Source organism: Sinocyclocheilus rhinocerous, unplaced genomic scaffold, assembly GCF_001515625.1.
Source record: "Sinocyclocheilus rhinocerous isolate Xijiao unplaced genomic scaffold, SAMN03320098_v1.1 scaffold499, whole genome shotgun sequence".
In the NCBI taxonomy this organism is placed as follows: Eukaryota; Metazoa; Chordata; class Actinopteri; order Cypriniformes; family Cyprinidae; genus Sinocyclocheilus; species Sinocyclocheilus rhinocerous.
Genome location: NW_015637156.1, coordinates 165,450 through 184,871, shown reverse-complemented (window position 1 = coordinate 184,871; position 19,422 = coordinate 165,450). Strand labels below are relative to the sequence as shown.

The following is a 19,422-nucleotide window of genomic DNA, read 5'->3' as shown; positions in this document are numbered from 1 at the left end:
AAACTTCTAAGAGAGAGAATACTGTAATAATGGTCTTCAGGTGTAATAGATATGTATAAAAAATATGAAAAGCACTTTTTTTAGTTTAAAATTGTGTACTACTGATTGTGCTTTAAAATGAGAGCTTTAGGTTATTGTTTATGAAAATGTAGATTCATTTTAAAGGACCAATGATGCAATGATGTATATGTTTATTTTGCCAAAAGGAAATTACCATAATTAATAAACCCAAATCACTAAAATTACTCTTATATTGTTACTTCTGTGTGAAACACAGTCACTAAAACACTAATTTAAAGGGATAGTTCACCTAAAATTGGACATTCTGTCACCATTTAATCGCCCTCATTTTGTTCTAAAACTATATAACATTCTTCTGTGAAACTAAATGCTGGTTGTGCTTTAAATCTTATTACAATAAATATGGACCAGAGCTTTTAAGCTTCAGAAAAGATGTAAAAGCACTATAAAAAATATAATAAAAGTGGTTTAACACGGTTTAAGTTGAGCCAATGAACTGAATTATGGAAGCCTGTTTCTGTTTATTCTGTGTGGTGATGACAAAACATTTGTTTTTAAGTGAACTATTTCTTGAAGCTCAGCTAAAATAACCAAGCGACTCAATCCAGAGAGCCAGAGTGCTAAAACTATGGCTGTGGCAGCGACTTTTCAGTGCATCATTGGTTCAAACATAACTTAATACATTCAGTTTCAGCATTATATCCGTCACACATTCCTGCTTGAAATCCATTTATCCAACAAAGCTGATGCTTCACACTGTAAGTGTGCCAGGAAGTTTAACTTAGGGTTGCTCTGTGTTTGTGTGTATCAAGTGTATGTTTATTAATAAAGAATGCTACAGCTCAAGTTCATTCAACTGAACATTTGTCCTTGTATCAGCAAGTCATTACATCAACACTCTATAGACAATAAAACAGAAACGGACAACACACTTTCTTGTTTTTCTTTATTTTTGTACCATTATCCTAAAGTTTACATTGCAACTTGAGGATAAAGACATCTCAAAAGAGTTTCTCATTCGCTCACACAAACACGCACACATGATATGTCATCTCACATACAAATTGCCTCGGTTCCACAAAACATTTTCCACAAAAACATACAGTACGAATTCCAAATGAAGTCCTTAGCTATGCATATTACTAATCAAAAATTAAGTTTTGATATATTTACGGTAGGAAATTTACAAAATATCTTCATGGAACATGATCTTTACTTAATATCCTAATGATTTTTGGCATAAAAGAAAAATCGATAATTTTGACCAATACAATGTATTTTTGGCTATTGCTAAAAATATACCCCAGCGACTTGAGACTGGTTTTGTGCTCCAGGGTCACATATATGGAAAATATGGAACAATTTGTCCATATTGAATTTCTGTGTCCCATCTTGGCACCACTAACAAAAAAGTACCGCGTGTTACCATGTTTTTGGACATGTACCACAAAATGCCATATAAATACCATGGTGTACATTTCAAAGAACCATAGAAACACAATCTGATACCATCATTGTACCGTGAACAGCACCTTATTTTTCTAAGCTTCATATCTGGAGATTTGGCAGTGCCATTTTTGGTCCATGTTGTTTCATTTGACCGACCCTAACCAAGAAAAACAGACTAGTAGATAGGAAAGCTTACTTGGTCCTTCTTTGCACCAAAGGTTTAAGCTCTTAGCAGTTGCCAAGGAAATTTTTTTTGTAAACCGTGGTATGCTTTATTTGGCCGACAACAGGACCGATGCAAAAATCGTTCAAGAATTAAAGTTGAGAAAATATATTCAGGCGTAGCTATGCATCTGGCACTATCGAACTGTAATACTAGCAGTAACAATATAAAGTAATGATATAATACTTTTGACAACAAAGATTGTAACAGTAAGACTACAAGCCAAGAGACAGCAGAGCAGCTAAGCGGTCGTGTCATGCTAGCAAGCCGTAGCCTACAATACAAGGCAAGCAGAGGGCTAAAAAATACGTTTACACAAACACAACCACGAGGACAGTCCCAAATGTGTCAAAAAATAAACAACAGCAACGACCGAAATCAAGATCGTATGAGCTAAAACTGACAAAAAATACTGCAAGGCTGAGTACACAAAGAGAAGTTTAGGTCCTCTTTAAGGCTCCTCCGCTAACAGGCACCAAACGGATAGCCAGATGTGACCCGTTGTGTGTTTGGCAGATCATCCACGTTTCTTTTTCCAGTTGGGGAAGAATAACTTGGCACTTCTGCACTGCTGGTATAACAGCAGGGGAACGGGGCTGAATAAATCTGCCCTCCTTTGTCTTTCTTTAAGCTGATGTTGCGTTGTGCATTTTAAATGCGATTATTGTTGGCTTCAACAATAGTGTGTTTTCATTCAGGGATCATTATGTCAAATATTGCTCAGAACTCAAATGCAACTAGACAGAAACCATTTAACCGCTTGCAGTCGTCTGGAGAAGGCCACATGCAGAGAATTCAATTTCACACCGAAGGTGCTGCCTGCATGCCAGCCGCATGCAAAAGAAATCTGGAAAGGTAACTTTACACTGCGTAATGTCAGCCGTTTTGATATTCTGTGTGGAATGTTCTGGAACGACGTGAGTGGAAGTGAGTTTTTCCTGTTTCCTGGTTTGTTTGTCTGAAAGTTGGCAGCTGTATTGTGACCTGAGATCAATGTCCTTCCAATTCAGACAATAAAAGTCTGCTTCTCTACAAAGCAAATAAAAATATGAAATGTAATTAAAAAAACAAGTCTATAAAGACGAGATAAAGTTCTTGTATAAAACATAATATAAATGTTCTGCAAAATATATAATGGAAAATAAAATGTTTGGATAATACAACTTAGCTACTAATATATATAAATGTGTCTTTATATAATTTCATACATACACGTTTCAACATACCATACTGTAGTTTTCACTTAGTAGGTTTGATGAACAAAACGAAATTATCTAGAATTTCTTCACTCTTCTGATTTTAAAACATTTTCTGTCTTTAAAATCAGAAACAAATGTTTATGTCGTGTCCTAATCTTCAGCACAGTCATTTTCATTTATCAGTGACTGTGTCACCTAAATACAAAAAAGAAAAGAAAAAAGAATATCTTGAAAAGCAATAAAGAAATGATATACGTGGAATGTGCAAATGTACAAGTATATCTACATGTATATATAAAATCACATACATAAAGAGAATAATGAAATTAGCATTTGATCCCAGTTTACATATGATCCAGAAATGTAAATGATAGGATGACTAGGTAAACTTGAAAATGATGGTGTGTGTGTATCACAGAGGTGGGTGGAAGTTGATGGTGTGATGTCTAAGGCCTTGAGAGGTTTTATAGCTTTTCCCACAGCGACACTTGAAGGGCTTTCTCACACGGATCTGTGTCCTGTGCCCATTTTTAGCATGGTACTTAATACCATTCACATTCTGAAAGAGAAGATAGAAGTAAAAGCGGGAATGAGGGAACGTCGAAAGCACTTCCAGAAATAAAAACCATTTATTACAATCCACTACAGGTTTGACAGGAAGCAATCATCTATATTACTTATAATGTGACCAACCACAGCTTTTGTTTTTCTGCATTTTATTTGTAGATGATACTGCAGTTATATGCTATTATTAATTTTTATTATAAAAAACACCTTATAAAAACATTAAATATCTTATACCACAATAATACTTAATATTTCATATACAAAAAAAATATTTTGAGTTGTGAGTGCAGTACCTTGTATCTTTTCTTGCATCCTGGAACAGGGCATGCGAAGGGTTTCTCATCGCCCCCATTCATGCACATGGAGCTGAGGATGGACTCTGAGCTGATGGCACTTTCTGTAGTCCAGGACTCGTCGCTGTCAGAGTCTTCATACTCCACCTCCTCCTCATCACACTCACTGCCTGAGGCACACCAATAAACTTAAACTCTTTCATTAGTCATTTATTTGCTTCATATATTAGCTGATGAAAGAACTAATGAGAACTGAGAAAGCAAATGTGCCCTTTACTCCAATTATCCAGTGTTTCTTCATTAGGAGCATAATGTGTTTTTTTCCCCACAGTTCAGGTTAGATTTAATATTTCTGAAAGAACTGCTGTTTATGCAGCACAGATTCAGTTAAATTCAACTGAAACTAACCGGCAGTCGGTTATTTATGTTTCTGACTCTTGGCATATTTCTTAACACAGAACATACACTGACATAATGACAGGCTTATTTTAATGTTCATTAAAAGACATGCACAGTACGAAACAAACAGGAAATGGACATCACCCAAGCTTGGATTTAAACCAATGGAAACTTTTCAGCACACACACACACACACATTCAACTAGTGTGGCTTTAGGTTTAGGGGGAACTAACTCTCTGATAGCAAATGCAACAAACCATAATTTATAGGTTAATATAATAAATCAGAAAATTTCAGACTTAATTATAACAAATTAAAAGACATTAGAAATCAGCAGCCGGTAAATTGTCCATGAGTATTTTTAAACACTCCTAATGAGTTATATATATATATATATATATATATAAATCTAAAGTGTGTAGTATCACACACACAAGCTCCATTCACCTGTGGGTGTGCTGCTGCGGAAGGAGGATGAGGGCGTGATTGGAGGGGTGACGGGTGGAGTTAGGCTGCCGTTGCTATGCCGAGGAGGCGTGGCCGTACTGTTACGCGATACACTTCCGGTGACTGATATAGCAATTTTAGGTTGGACCTTCTTCTTCTGAGTTTCTTGCTCTCTGCGTGCTGCTTCAGTCATGAACCTGAAGAAAAAACAAACAAAAGGCCATGTTAATAAATTGATGTGCAGGTAATGATGCACCTGAGGACTATTGTTCTTGGAATGAGCAAAACAATTGGAAATGGATAACTAAAATATGTGTCAAATACAATTGTCAACCTTCTGTACTGACCTCCCAAGTGTATACCATTGTTACAGAAATTTCCCATTGCACTTTAGTTTAAAATGTCTTGCAATATTGTTTATTGCAAGTTTAAAATATTGATAATAACAATAAAAAAAAAATTCTTGAACAGCAAATCAGCATATTAAAATGATTTCTGAAGGATCATGTGACACTGAAGACTGGAGTAATGATGCTGAAAATTTACCTTTGAATACAGGAATAAATTACATTTTAAAATATATTCAAATAGAAAGCAGTTATTTTAAATAGTAAAAATATTTCACAATATTACTGCTTTTGCTGTATTTTGGATCAAACAAATGCAGGCTTGGTGAGCAGAAGAGAATTCTTTAAAAAAACATTAAAAATCTTACTGTTCAAATACTTTTGACTGGTAGTGTATGTATGCATGTATGTGTGTAAGATGATAATACATTTTTATGTAAAAGTGTGTGTATGTACACAGTATAAAATGTATAGAAATATATACTACCATACAAGTTTAGAGTTGGTAGGATGTTTTTATGTTTTTTTTTAAGTCTTTTATGCTCACCAAGGATGCATTTAAAAAAATATAGTATTATTTTAACATATTACAATTTTAAAAAATACATTTTATAGATTTTAAAACAATTTATTCCTCTGATGGTAGCGCTGAATTTTCAGCAGCCATTACTCCAGTCTTTTGTGTCACATGATCCTGAATGATGCTCAAGAAACATTTCTTATTATTATGCTGCTAAATTTTGTGGAAACTATGATACATTTTTTTTCAGGATTATTTGATAAATAGAAAGTTAACATGAAAAGCATTTATTTGAATATTTTTTCTTCAGTCACATTTTTATGCATCTTTGCTAAAATCTTACTGACCCCAAACTTTGAATGGTAGTGCATTTATTCATATTTTTACTACGCAAATTAGTATATACATATTTCAACATACCTATTAATGTAGCTTAGAGCAACATATGTGGGCTGCTGCAGCTCCTGCCTCTCCAGAACTCTGGGATCTGTGTCTGAGAGAGGAATAGAGAAAACACAATTGCATTAAACTGCAAAACACAGGATAAAGCTGAAGATAAAGATGTGCACATATAGGTCAAGGCAATGGCTGTGTATGCTATATTACATAGATGCTCACAGACAAAGCAGCAGCCTGAAACAGTATTTTGTGCTTACTGTACGTTTGTCAAACAAGCACCCCTAATGCCCTGCAGGCCCAACCCAACCACCACACTTTTTCCATTCTACTTGTGACAGCAGGCAGCTTCCATTGCCTGAGGCCACCAGGCAATGCTTCAAAGATTCCTCTGCCAACTCTGTGTGTGTGTGTGTGTGTGTGTGTGTGTGTGTGTGTGTCCGGTTATAGTCTGAATCATGGCCTGAGACTGCCCTCATGTGGCAAAGAGTCCCATCTGATGATGACACTGATCAGGATTTAAAATGAAATAAAAAGAGATTTAAAATGTTAGTTAATAAAGACATTGTTTACCACACTGTATGTGTTTGAGAGAGTGTGTGTGAATTGTAGGATGTTAATTGCTGCTTAGTGCTCATTAAAACATAAATGGTACACAGAAGACCTCACAAAGAGAAAAAAGACACACTGCTGTGTGTGTGTGTGTGTGTGAAGCTGGCACATTCTGCATGATTATTTTCAATGACCATGTGGAGAAAGTAGAAAAAGAAAAGCAGGTTTTTTGCATTCAAATGGGTCGCATTGCATGCGTGTGTGCAGTTATATTTGTGTATAACAGGCAGTGTATATAATAGGTCCCATATGTCTAAATGAGGTATTACTTCAAGCCATTAAAAGCATTCCACCATGTTCGCTTAACCATTATTCTCCTTGAACATGGAGAAATGTCTACATGCTCACTTATTGCTATGTAGAACTTGCCAGATCTCGCATGCGAATACAAATCTTTGGCACTCTGTCACATTTCACACAATCTGTAATAGCATGACTTGAATCCCAAAACACAAATGAATTGTAAAAACAGCACAGAGTAGCTACGTTTCCTTGATGTCTTTTAAGGAAACCAGTCTAGAGTGCTACCTGTGTCTGCTTCTGCCTTAATCTCATCAGAGTGCTTTCTGGTGACTGCACTGCATGGATTAGGCCTTCCTCACCTCATAAAGAGGACACACATCCTCACACACACACACACACACACACACACACACACACACACACATTTGTGTATCTCAGGTGGTCCACTGAGGTGGTCTTCAGTGGTTTATTAGTGTTTCCAAATCATTTTACCTGCAGGTGTGCACTTTCAAGCTTAAAAATACTTTGTTTTAAAGCAACTGCAAAATTAAAAACAAATGAAAATTAATTTAACTAAATGGTTCAAATAAAATACAACAAACAGGAAATACTTATCTGTAGCATATCAAAAGCAGTTTCAAGCTTAGATTTTACATCATTTTAAGCTTGAGTTTTTTTATTTTACCTGCACACCAGCATTTATTAATGTATTTATTTTATTATAGTTTATATTTATTTTCCCATAACTTTACACAAATTAGAGTCACAAATTAACATTTCTGGAGTTATCTACAATTAATGAGATCCTTGCAAAACATCAACATTTTATATTCAGTTTGTTGAAAATTGAGAGTTTAGTATGGATGCCTGTTTCTGACACGGAATAAAAAAATAAGAAAGTAATTGTGACTTCTAATCTCACAATTCTGACTTCTTAAAACTGCAAATGGCAAGAGGTAAACTGTGAATTGCGAGAAAACAAATCTAAATTTTGAGATTACCTCTCTTTATATCTAATTCTGACATTCCAAATTACATTAACAATTACCTTTTTATTATTTTTTATTCTGTGACGGAACCAGGGTTCCACAGTTTAGAGAGCTACAATAAAGAGTCATTAAATAGCTGTCATAATTTACTCACCCTCAAATAGTTTCAAACTACTATGACTTTCTTTCTTTCATGCAACATAAAAAAAAGAATGTTTATGCTACTCTTTTTCATCACAGTGAAAGAGGATGAGGATTCCAGGGTTATCAAAATCTGAATAATATAAAGCATTATAAAAAAAAGTAGTCCGTATGACTTTTGCACAATATCCCAAGCCTTATAAACTCATGTGATAGATTTGTTTAGGAAACATACTTGTGAGCCTTGGTTCACTTTCAATGCATTATATGAAAAAGAACAGTTCTTTACTATTAATATTTTCTTTTGTGTTCCACGAAAGAAAGTAAGTCATACAGATCTTGAAGAACATGAGGGTGAGAAAATGCTGACAGAATTTTCATTTCTGTAGGGTGAATTATTCCTTTAAATCTCAGCAACTTAATTCTAGTATTATGTGTGTAGGGGTGAAGTGTAATTACGTGTGCCAGGTGCAGAACAGTGAAGGGAGGGCAGAGTTAATGTTTTCCAATTTTATGATTTCCCTTCACCTACAAAATGGAGGCACACAAGGTCTTTCCACAGGAAAAGTAGCAAGGAAATACACAAGCAGAAAGAAACACACACACACACTGAATGCGAACACTTAACATTCAGTGCTTCTTAAACTGAACGCCCCAGAGTTAATTTTCACATTTAGCAAAATCATAAACTTCCAATAACAGCCGTCATAATTCAGTACAAACAACAACCATCCTTACGGCAGCAGGAAGTAGAGTTGAAAGCACCACTTGTCCCAAGCAGTAGCAGGAATATTGCATTTTAATGGGCCATGACCAGTATTAAATCCCTATGAAATCTTTATGTAGGGCTAATAATACTGGGCCCTCTGTGAGGACATTAAAGAACTTTCTCCCATAAACATGCCTTTTATTCACAGCCATATCATTAAATCCTCTGCCTATCAATCCTCACTGGGCTATTTACTGCTGTCTTACACACTGATTTGGGATCAGGTGGATCTAAATTTGACAGATATACATCCCTGTAAGAACATTTTGGAATAGTTGGAAACTTTTTAGTGGGCTCTGAAACCACCAGAAGAGCAAATGTACAGCACAATACAGCACAAAAACCATCAGAAAGCAATATGTGTGTGTGCCCCTGTTAGTGTGAGAGTCTGTGCATAAGTCAGAGGAGCCTGGCATGGAGCAGCGATGCAGGAATGCTGGGTTTGTTTTCCAGACGGCTAATTAAAAAGCAGGAGAGTGTTTTAATGTGCTGGAGAGCAGCAGGTCTCCGGATGGAGGGAAAGGGGGGAGGGGAAGACAGGCGGGAAGGAGGGGATGGAGGGAACTCTAAACGAGGCTGTAATTACACTTCTCAGAGCTCAGCAGGATACAACGCTCCAAACACTTCCGTATGTACACACAAACACACGCAAGCTCAAGGACGAGCACACACATGAAAAGCGATACAAAAACATAAGCATTCACACACACAAATGCACAAATTATGCACACCAGCACATACAGACAAACACACACTGGGATTTGGGTGGGACTAGGAAAGCTGGTATAATGGATTTTCCACTGGATCTCACTAATTGCCTCATAAAAAGGCCCGACGAATCATTTAATGCAACTCTCTCTCTCTTATAAACACGCACACACACAAACACACAATTAAATCATAATGATCTCAACAGAGATAAACAGAATTAACTTATAATGATCATTTCTTGAAATTAGTTTGTCACATTTCATCAACTATTATTGCAACTATTATTTCAGCTAAATGTCCAAAAATAATAATAATAATTGTATAAGTTCAGAAAATTATGAAGAACCAGCCTACATATGGTTTAAATGTTCAACATAATATCACTCTGAAGATCAAAAACAGGAACAATACTGAGGAATATAAAATCCAACACTTCCTTAATCATGAATATGCCATGATTATTCCTTAACAATATCATCAAAACCTCAAAGCTATAAATGAGAACTATGTTATTAGCTATACTGGACAATTTTGGCCTCAAAAGAATAAAACATGAATATTTACAAAGCCTGTCAATATTTTTTGGTTTAAATCTAAAATCATCTAGCACTTCCCTTACCGACTAGAGCAAAAGGATATTGTGTAACAAGCCTGACATCTTCTGGTCACTGAAAGTAACGCATTCAAGTAGCCTATCTAGTACTCCGAATGCCTTATAGTTTTATATTTAAGGTTAAATTAATAAAACAACAACATTTGATGTTAGGTTAGCGAGAGAACAAAAAAAATGTCTGTAGAGAGTTCCACATAGCGCTGATTTATTGTTTACCTATGGTTTAGGATAGGTGTTTATGCTAAAGGTGACCATTAAAACTATTCCGGCTGATGTTTTGTTACTTCCCTCTTTCAGTGTTTTACTAAAACCTTTTTAGATATTTCACCAAAGTTAGATTTAGTTCTATTTACGGTGACGCAATATGCAGACGATAAGAGACTACAACAAACCCAGGCCGTAAGAGTAACGAGGCTTTCAGTTGTTTAAAATGATGTAATTTGTTACCTACAACATGCAAATACAATAGATAGGAAATGAAACGGGCATGTCTGAACAAATGTCCACTGCCACAACACTAAACAACAACTTACCTAAATACAGGTCCGAATTAAGGTTAAATTAATAAAACAACAACATTTGATGTTAGGTTAGCGAGAGAACAAAAAAAATGTCTGTAGAGAGTTCCACATAGCGCTGATTTATTGTTTACCTATGGTTTAGGATAGGTGTTTATGCTAAAGGTGACCATTAAAACTATTCCGGCTGATGTTTTGTTACTTCCCTCTTTCAGTGTTTTACTAAAACCTTTTTAGATATTTCACCAAAGTTAAATTTAGTTCTATTTACGGTGACGCAATATGCAGACGATAAGAGACTACAACAAACCCAGGCCGTAAGAGTAACGAGGCTTTCAGTTGTTTAAAATGATGTAATTTGTTACCTACAACATGCAAATACAATAGATAGGAAATGAAACGGGCATGTCTGAACATATTTTCACTGCCACAACACTAAACAACAACTTACCTAAATACAGGTCCGAATACCAGGAGGCCCGACTATCCCGGGAGGGTATGACATCATACAAAATTCCTTTCGGCCTAGGCAACTATAAACAGATACAGTGGGTACGGAAAGTATTCAGACCCCCTTACTAAATACTGAGCATTTTTCAGTTTTTCTTTTTTAATAAATCTGCAAAGATGTCAACAATTCTGTGTTTTTCTGTCAATATGGGGTGCTGTGTGTACATTAATGAGGAAAAAAAATTAACTTAAATGATTTTAGCAAATGGCTGCAATATAACAAAGAGTGAAAAATTTAAGGGGGTCTGAATACTTTCCGTACCCACTGTATATCCAATGAACTTTCATTTTAGTTTTTGTTTGCATGTATCTCTTTCTCACATTCATCCTGACGAATATAAAGACGCACAGCTGTGTTTTGACTAAGTTCTGATACCTGCGATACCTATCTGTCAATCGAATCTCTTATTTTATTCAGCTATATGTCAAAATATATAACCTAGTCTTCTATACAGGGCAACATGACAGCTCTTTCTTGGTACTGTTTGATTACATAATGTAAATGTGCACAGATCTTATGACAGTCTGCAAACGTCTGTCCACCGTGTCAAGTGGTAAAAACACCACAATTTTACCACAAGGAGGCAATGTTACATAAGTTCATGTAACTTTATATTCACTCAGAGTCAAAACTGACTGCATATGCAAACTGTAGCCCACAGATATAACCTGATCAATCTAAAGAACAATGAAGACAAGCAGGATAAGGCCGTTTATCTAATTATTTTACAATGTCAACAGTTTATTTGATAACTGAAGAAATGAAAATGCATATACGCCATTTGCATTAAGATGAAGTATCTTTAATTATAAAAAAAAATTTAAATGAAAGAATCAGCATGCAATACACAAACAACATCATATGGAAGTCAAATAAGATAAGCAAGTGACAACATTGCAAAATCTAATGGCAAGAAAACACTTGGTGTAACAAAGAAACTGACTGACCAAACACCAACATGTCACGTCTTAACATCTGAAACGACGTTGTTTGTTACAATGTAATAAATTGCACTATTACACTATATTCTGGAAGTAGGCCTAATTGTGTAACCTCAATTGAGTAAACCTGTCTGTTTGCCTAATATCACTTAAATGACTTTGAGGACAAAAATGTTCTCTCATCTACCTCTCAAACAGCTTACCTGAAGCATATTAGTGAAAGGTATGAACAAAATGATTAATAACTGATAACAGATAAATGCACAATAATAATATTTCACCTAAAAATAGTAATAAAACACTGAAAATGAATGGCTAACACTGATATAGTTCTGATATATTATGCAAAATGGGTCTAAATAGCATTTACTGCTAAGACTAAAATAAATACAGCATCAGGGCTTCTGGGATTACACTTAAGGTCAAAAGTCATTCAAGGCCATACATTGTACAGCTATTTTCAAAGAACCTTGTTTTAAATTGGTTTGTAAGCATTTTACCTTTGTTTTTATCACTTTATGTCAGTAAAATAATCAACTATTGCCTAAACAATGACCTGCTATTGCCTAAACAATGACCTGCCATCACCAATACTTCATTTGTTACATGTGTGTATGATTTCCTAAAGCAATGAAAGAGAGGAAGAGTTGGAGACAATCATGGGATGTAATTCAGGAGATGTAGACATAGTCTGTATCCTGCTCTATATGCCAGTTGTCTAAAATATAGGTTGTCCCTGTCAAGTTTTAACATTAATCACCCATTGAAAACACTAATAGTGCAGAACAAACTAGCTCTAACTCAAGCATCTTTAATTTACTATGAATTTTAACAATCATCTTCATGGCTGGCAAACTGCCAAACCAAGCCACTGCATGGGATCTACACTCAATAGGATTATTATTGATTAGTAGTATTAGTGATCTGTGTGGAGGGCTAGGGGGTCTTTCATTGTTGTGCTCATTAAAACAAGAGCTCCGAGGTCAAATCCCTAACCCCAATAGTCAGATCTGTGACTCCTGAGGGAAATCCGGCTAGCTGATCTTTATGAGGCTACAGTGACAGACACACAGACAGGGGTGCAGGTGTGTTTCATTCTGACAGATGCCTTCCATTGTGACAGCTGCAGTCACTATGAAGAGAATCTGAGTAAAGCACTGCCATCAGAATAGATATGAGCAGCACAGCAAAGCACTACATATCAGTTATAAACAATCATTCATTTCCATTACAGATCAGCAGTGCATACAAATATTCTATAGTACAAACAAACAGTCAGAGTAAGGTCAATACTGTACAAGACAATACTGTATACTGTAATAATGTTTTCACCATAATGTTCTATCTATATTTCTTGAGTTTTCAGTTGATTTTCTTCATCAGTAATTCAATTCAGTTTAAACTTAATTTTTCTTTAGCAGTAATTAAATTCAAGGTGGAAGGAAAAGTGCAATGAATCACTAAACTTTAACTGTGCACCACTTTAATTAAAGTTTTCCATTTTAGTGGGCTGAAATTTTTATAGTGTACAAAGTTTTACAGTGCACACCTCTTAAACCAAAATGCATTTAATAAATTATTGCGAAAAACAACAACTGAAAAACAACAACAAATTTCGCTGAATACAGTTAATTTGGCTTCATATAGTGATTCTCTAACATGGGGTTAATTTGAAAAGGTAAGTTAGGTATGCTAATCTTAAAGTAACTGTTAAACACCTAAACAGGGATTCATTCCTGTGGACTTGACAGACAGCTTGAATCCACAACACTAGCGTAAACAATGGCTCTCCACAGCAAGCGCTAATTACGGTAGACATGGCAAGCCATTTTTACATTCATAAATCTTCATCATTTTTGACAGGAATGAAAACGAGGCTGTGAGGGACAGAAGTACAACCCGTTCAATGGATTGAACTGTATATACAAATTGTTCAGCTGACAAAAAAACGTTGGAAAAAAAAACTGACAAAAAAAAAACTGGGAAAAAAATTTCAGTACAAAACTTCTATAAAACTGTTTTATAGCAAGCTGTGACTTGTGACAATTATGTGATCTAAACCTTTATACAGTGTGTTCCATTGTAAACACTAAGTTTATCCCTCTCATTTTCATTAAATTTAATATGATTAAGCTCTATTCCTTAGAATGCAGTTTTGTTACTAGTATGTTTTTTTATTTGTTTGTTTTTTTAATTATAGGCTAGATATTTACACAGTTTTATTATTCCAATAATGACTTGTTGTTACTAATAATCCATATGGTGACTGATACTGGTAACAAATGCCAAAACATTGCCATTGAATTCAATGAGAATCTGTGGTTAAATGTTCATATTCCATTTATTCAAATATTCAATATTCATATGTATTCCATTTGTTACTGGTATGTATTCCACTACTACTAGCAACTATTCTATAAGAATACAGTGTTAATAAATATGTAATAGTGTCTTGTAATGTAATTAGTACTTGAACACGGAAACAGATATTAGTAACTATGTGCTATTACGTAATGACTAAACATTCTCTATTGGAATAAGTACTAGTAGTACATTACATTGTAATGCCGTGAACTCGAATATATACTGTAATACAGAGAAACTGAAAAATTATTATTATGATTATTCATATTAGTCACTATTGGACAACCTTTATTCATTAACCTAAAACTACTAACACTGCTAACAACAAAATTAGGTATGTTTCTTCAAGCAATACATGTTAATACGGCTTGCCATAAGTACATACAGGCCTAGATCTAAACAGAGCAGCGTCTTGTAACCGTGCACGAATCCGTGCGCCCGTCGCTGAAACCTGCTTATGACTATCTATCGTCTCTTAATTAAACCGAGTCAATGCTAATGCTATTAAATTTGCAGCGAGTTCGTACAAGTGAATTAGCGCGTCACTGCATAGAACCCAGCCAAATGCGCCTTCTCGCCGCTTGAGAGCGGCTGCTTAGCGGGACAGCAGGCCGAAACCGGAGCGCCACTCACCGATGTGGTTATCTTCGATGTGAACGATGAGCTCGCCCAGGGACTCGAAATGCAGCCCGCAACCGCCAAACCGGCAAACGTTGGAGAAGAAGGAGGCAGCCGCGACGCCCGTCATAATGGATGTGTTGGCAGAGGTCCGTGAGCTTGCAGACCGGCGAAGGCAGAGGTTGTGCGGGATGGGGTGATCAAATAGCCGGCAGCTCGTTGCAGCAGCAGCGGCGGCGGTGATTGCAGCTGGAGCTGTTTAGACGGCTGCCAGCCAATGGGAGGGGGATGGGGGGCAAAGCAGCATGACGGAGGAGCAGCAGGAGGAGGAGGGACCGGCGAAACAAACATGCTGCTGTTCACCTGAGCGGAGAAAGACGAGAAATGCTTGACTGAGAAGGGCCACATAAGCAACTGTTTTATTGATTATTTCAGTGCACCTTTTGCTACCCTGCCAGCTAGACTTTAAAATGTTGAGGTTTATTAGTTCCACTGCCTGGGAATGCAAAAACGATTAACTTTTTACCTAACACTAAAATGATCATTATTGCCACAGAAAGGCTACTGGCTCTGTGACACTTCCAAGTGTTTATAAACCAAGTTCTTTTGTAAAAAAAAAAAAACTTTTCATACTATGCAATTGTAATTAGACCTGTCACGATAACAACTTTTTGTTGTGCGATATATTGCCCCAGAAATAATTGCGATAAGCGATATTATTGTCATTTTAAAGACCATTTTATGCCACTGAATATATAATCATAATGTAACAGCATAATAATGCAAGAAGGCCTACACACTTCCAAATGACAACAAACTTTACATTTTTAAGAATATTTAGATCATGGAAATTAAGTATCAAAATATTAGATACCTTACAGAACCTGAATAAATAGTAAATAAACGATTTCTAACAAAAAAGTGCAAAGTAACAAGTAGAAAAAAAGAAAAATGCACAAAGAACTTGTATGGAGATTTTTCCATCTACAGATTTTCCCCTGACCTTCTTTTCTCTGTAAATTAAGGGTTCACACTATTGCTGAAAAACACAATCACTACTCAGCAGTCAGATGTCCGTATGCACAAAGACACAGATCCCTAAACAAGACCATATCCGCTGATGAAACTTTTTTGTAGAAGCATTTTTTTTCATTTGAACTAGCACCTCATGTCTACACCACTTTATGTACTGCAAGTGGAATGTACAAAACACAGTGACATTTTAAGTAAATATAATGGGCGATATATTGCGTCACCAAAAATGATTGAGGTCATGTACATATATTGCGCGATAAGTCGATATATTGATTATTGCGACAGGCCTAATTGTAATGCATTGGTCTTTAATTTCACATCTTTGTTGTTGTTTGTATGTGTAAATTAACTTTACTGTAGAGTACATTGTTATAACAGCATATATTTCATATGTATTTTAAGATTTTTTATATATAATTTCATACTTGCATTCATTTAATGTATAACATACATTAATCTTAAAACATTTTGTTTATTTTTGTAAAAATTACAAAAATTACATTGCTTTTAATTTTAACTGTAAAAGGCCTGTTCATTGGTTAATGGTGTATAAATACAGTGAAAAACTGTAGGTAGATCTAATATATTTTGTGTAAATTTACTGTAAAATTCTGTTAAAAGTACAGTTTGTGAAAAAGAACAAGTTATCTAATAATTTACAGTGAAATACTGTAAATAGACATTCCCAGAATTCCTTGTGTGACAGTTTGCATTTAATGGTATTAAATTATAGAGTTTTATGTTACAATTCATGTTGTTTAATTCATGTTTATTTGTGCCACAACATTTTGTACCTTCTAATTAGTATTTACCACCGCTTGTAAAAAAGCTATTGTGATGAACTTTGATTAATCATGTGTCTTTCTCTATACCACCTGTTCGACAGTAAAAGTATAAAACTGATTTTACTAGCAGCATGACCCAGCACGACCTAATTAGCACATAAAATTGTAAAAACAACAGGATTTGTTTAGTGATTGTAATTATGCCACCTCTGTGTACATATACACATATATATGAGTGTGTATATGTAGTATGTATATACAGGGGTGGCATAAATGTGCTTAAATATGAATGTATCCAACTGCCAATTTTGCAGCATAATATGCCATTAAACACTCAGATCTATATGATTTTGGATTAATGTAAATGTATGACCACCATCTCGACTCTTTCAGCGCATTTTTTTTCAGCTGTAAAAAAGAACGTACAATTAAAACAAATACTTTGTAAACATGCATATTTGAATCCAACTACACAATAGCAGAATGTCATGCGACTCCTTTATAATGTGTCATATTAGACCTATAAAAGGAATTTTTTAACTAAAGAAAAATGTCGACCTCCCACCTCTTTAAAACTTTGACAAGACTGGGAATCTGTCAGGTGTGACACAAGCATCCATGTAAGGCACTGTGTTATCACAAAGAGCAGGAGGAATGTCCCTTTGATCAGCCAGTGACTGACCGTGTGCTGACCATCACTTGTTAATCAACCGTTAAATCTCCCTGTTATAAATGTTCTCTGCCGTTGGCCTATGTAAATAAGTGAGAGACTAAATGACCAAATATTTTCCATGCCGCTGTTTTCAAACAAATAGACTTGCATAAACTATATTTTCTCTTCAGCTTTATACTTTTGTGCTAATGCAGTACATATAGGCTACGACCAATTCCAGAGAATCAAACTGTACTGAAAAAGCTAATAACCTACAGACAACTGTTTGGGATGTACCCAGGCCCGTAACCAGCTATGAGGCCACCGATGTCTGGACCTCGGTAAATTTTTCATGTTCAAAAATAAAATTTGTTCTTTGAATGACTAATTTGCTGTTAAACTCGTTATGAACTCCTCGTATGAATGCCTGCATGACATGTATAATTCAGTTTAGACAGTTTGCAAGAATGTTTAGCGTCCCTGTTATGAAAATAATCGCTGCGAGACGCTGGCGGAGTGAACGAGTCTTGAGAGAGTTGAGAGTGAGGGCGCGGGCGCAGCCAGATCCAGCTATTATAAGCGTTTTTGGACTTGTCTTTTCCACTTAACACTTTACCCCTTAACTGTCACCCCCCATTTTTTAAAATAGGCACGAAACTGCACTATACAAACTTAAATTGTTGTAATTTATGAACACTTTGTAAAGAAGACAATCAGCAGATTATTGCAAAAGTGGAATTTTCCCAAAAAATTTAAGTATCAAAAAGTTATTAAAGTTTAAATTTACTGTAATGAAAATGCACAATACTAATTTTATTTTATTTTACATATAATAAATATTTTACATAACAGGTTTTACTCTAAAATTGGTATAAAATTAAAGCCTTATGTCTAAATAAGTTACGTTCCAAATTTGAAGTTGATATGAAAAAAATTGAGGTTCCTGTGAGATTTAATTTAGGGTGTTATACCACAAATAGCCACCGGGTGCCATCCAAACTCCATTGAATTTTGTTAATGCATTTTTCTGTCACAAATGTCTAGATTTTTTAGGGCGTTATACCACAAACAGCCACCGGGTGCCATCCAAACTCCATTGAATTTTGTTAATGCATTTTTCTGTCACAAATGTCTAGATTTCTCTGTCAATATGACTCTATCTCAAAATAACCACCAAATATGGAATCCTGAGACTCAGACCTTTCCAATGATATGTTTTTTTTGTCAAGATTATAAAAAGTTTGATTCTAAGACCATAATGCATGTTGTAATATGACACTTGACACCGCCGCTGAGGGGGTGGAGACCGCCAAAAGATTTTCAAGTACCATTTCCATGGTAACGCAATGTCCGATTTCAAAATGGTTTTCACAGGATGAATCTTGTGCTTCTAAGCTTTCAAATGATATATAATTTATGATGATTACTAAAAGATTTGATAGAGAAAAAGGACAACAACCAAAAAGAGCGCCAAGCTTCCCACAGGTGGGACGGTGACAGTTAAGGGGTTAGTGCAAGCATATTGGTCTTAAGAACTATTTTGCTTAAGTCCATGAAGAAAAACCTACTGATTTATGCAAAATCACTAAAAGCATCAATTCAACTCAAATCTCTTGCAGATAACAGCAGCACATATTCATGTGTGATTGAAATTATTGAAGAGATTCACATTGCATCAGTATACACAGTTACTGCCTTTAAATAAAACAACAAGCATCATAACATCAGTGTTTCTCTGTCCGTCCTTTACTTAAACACAGGCTCTGCTCTCCAGCACAATGGTGACCCACAAAACACAACAGGAAGTTGACTGTTAGGTTTTACAGTATTTTGTTGTTTTCTTTTCTTGATTTTACGGTGAAATACCGGCAGCTGTGGTTGCCAGTAATCTACAGTTTTTTTACTGTTTGCATTTGTAAATTAAATTAACAGTATATTTCTGTTAAAAATACATTTCATAGTTTTTTTCTTCATCTCACACATTTACCCCCTTTAATCCCACAGCAAAATCCTCAGTTTTAAATAGCAATTATATGTGTCCACCCTAAAGAGTGTTGA

General features: G+C 35.4%; 1 pseudogene; it reads right to left on the bottom strand.

The window, feature by feature from the left end:
- Window positions 1–1,665: 1,665 nt before the first annotated feature.
- On the bottom strand, window positions 1,666–15,452 carry LOC107748655 (juxtaposed with another zinc finger protein 1-like; annotated as a pseudogene).
- Window positions 15,453–19,422: the final 3,970 nt, after the last annotated feature.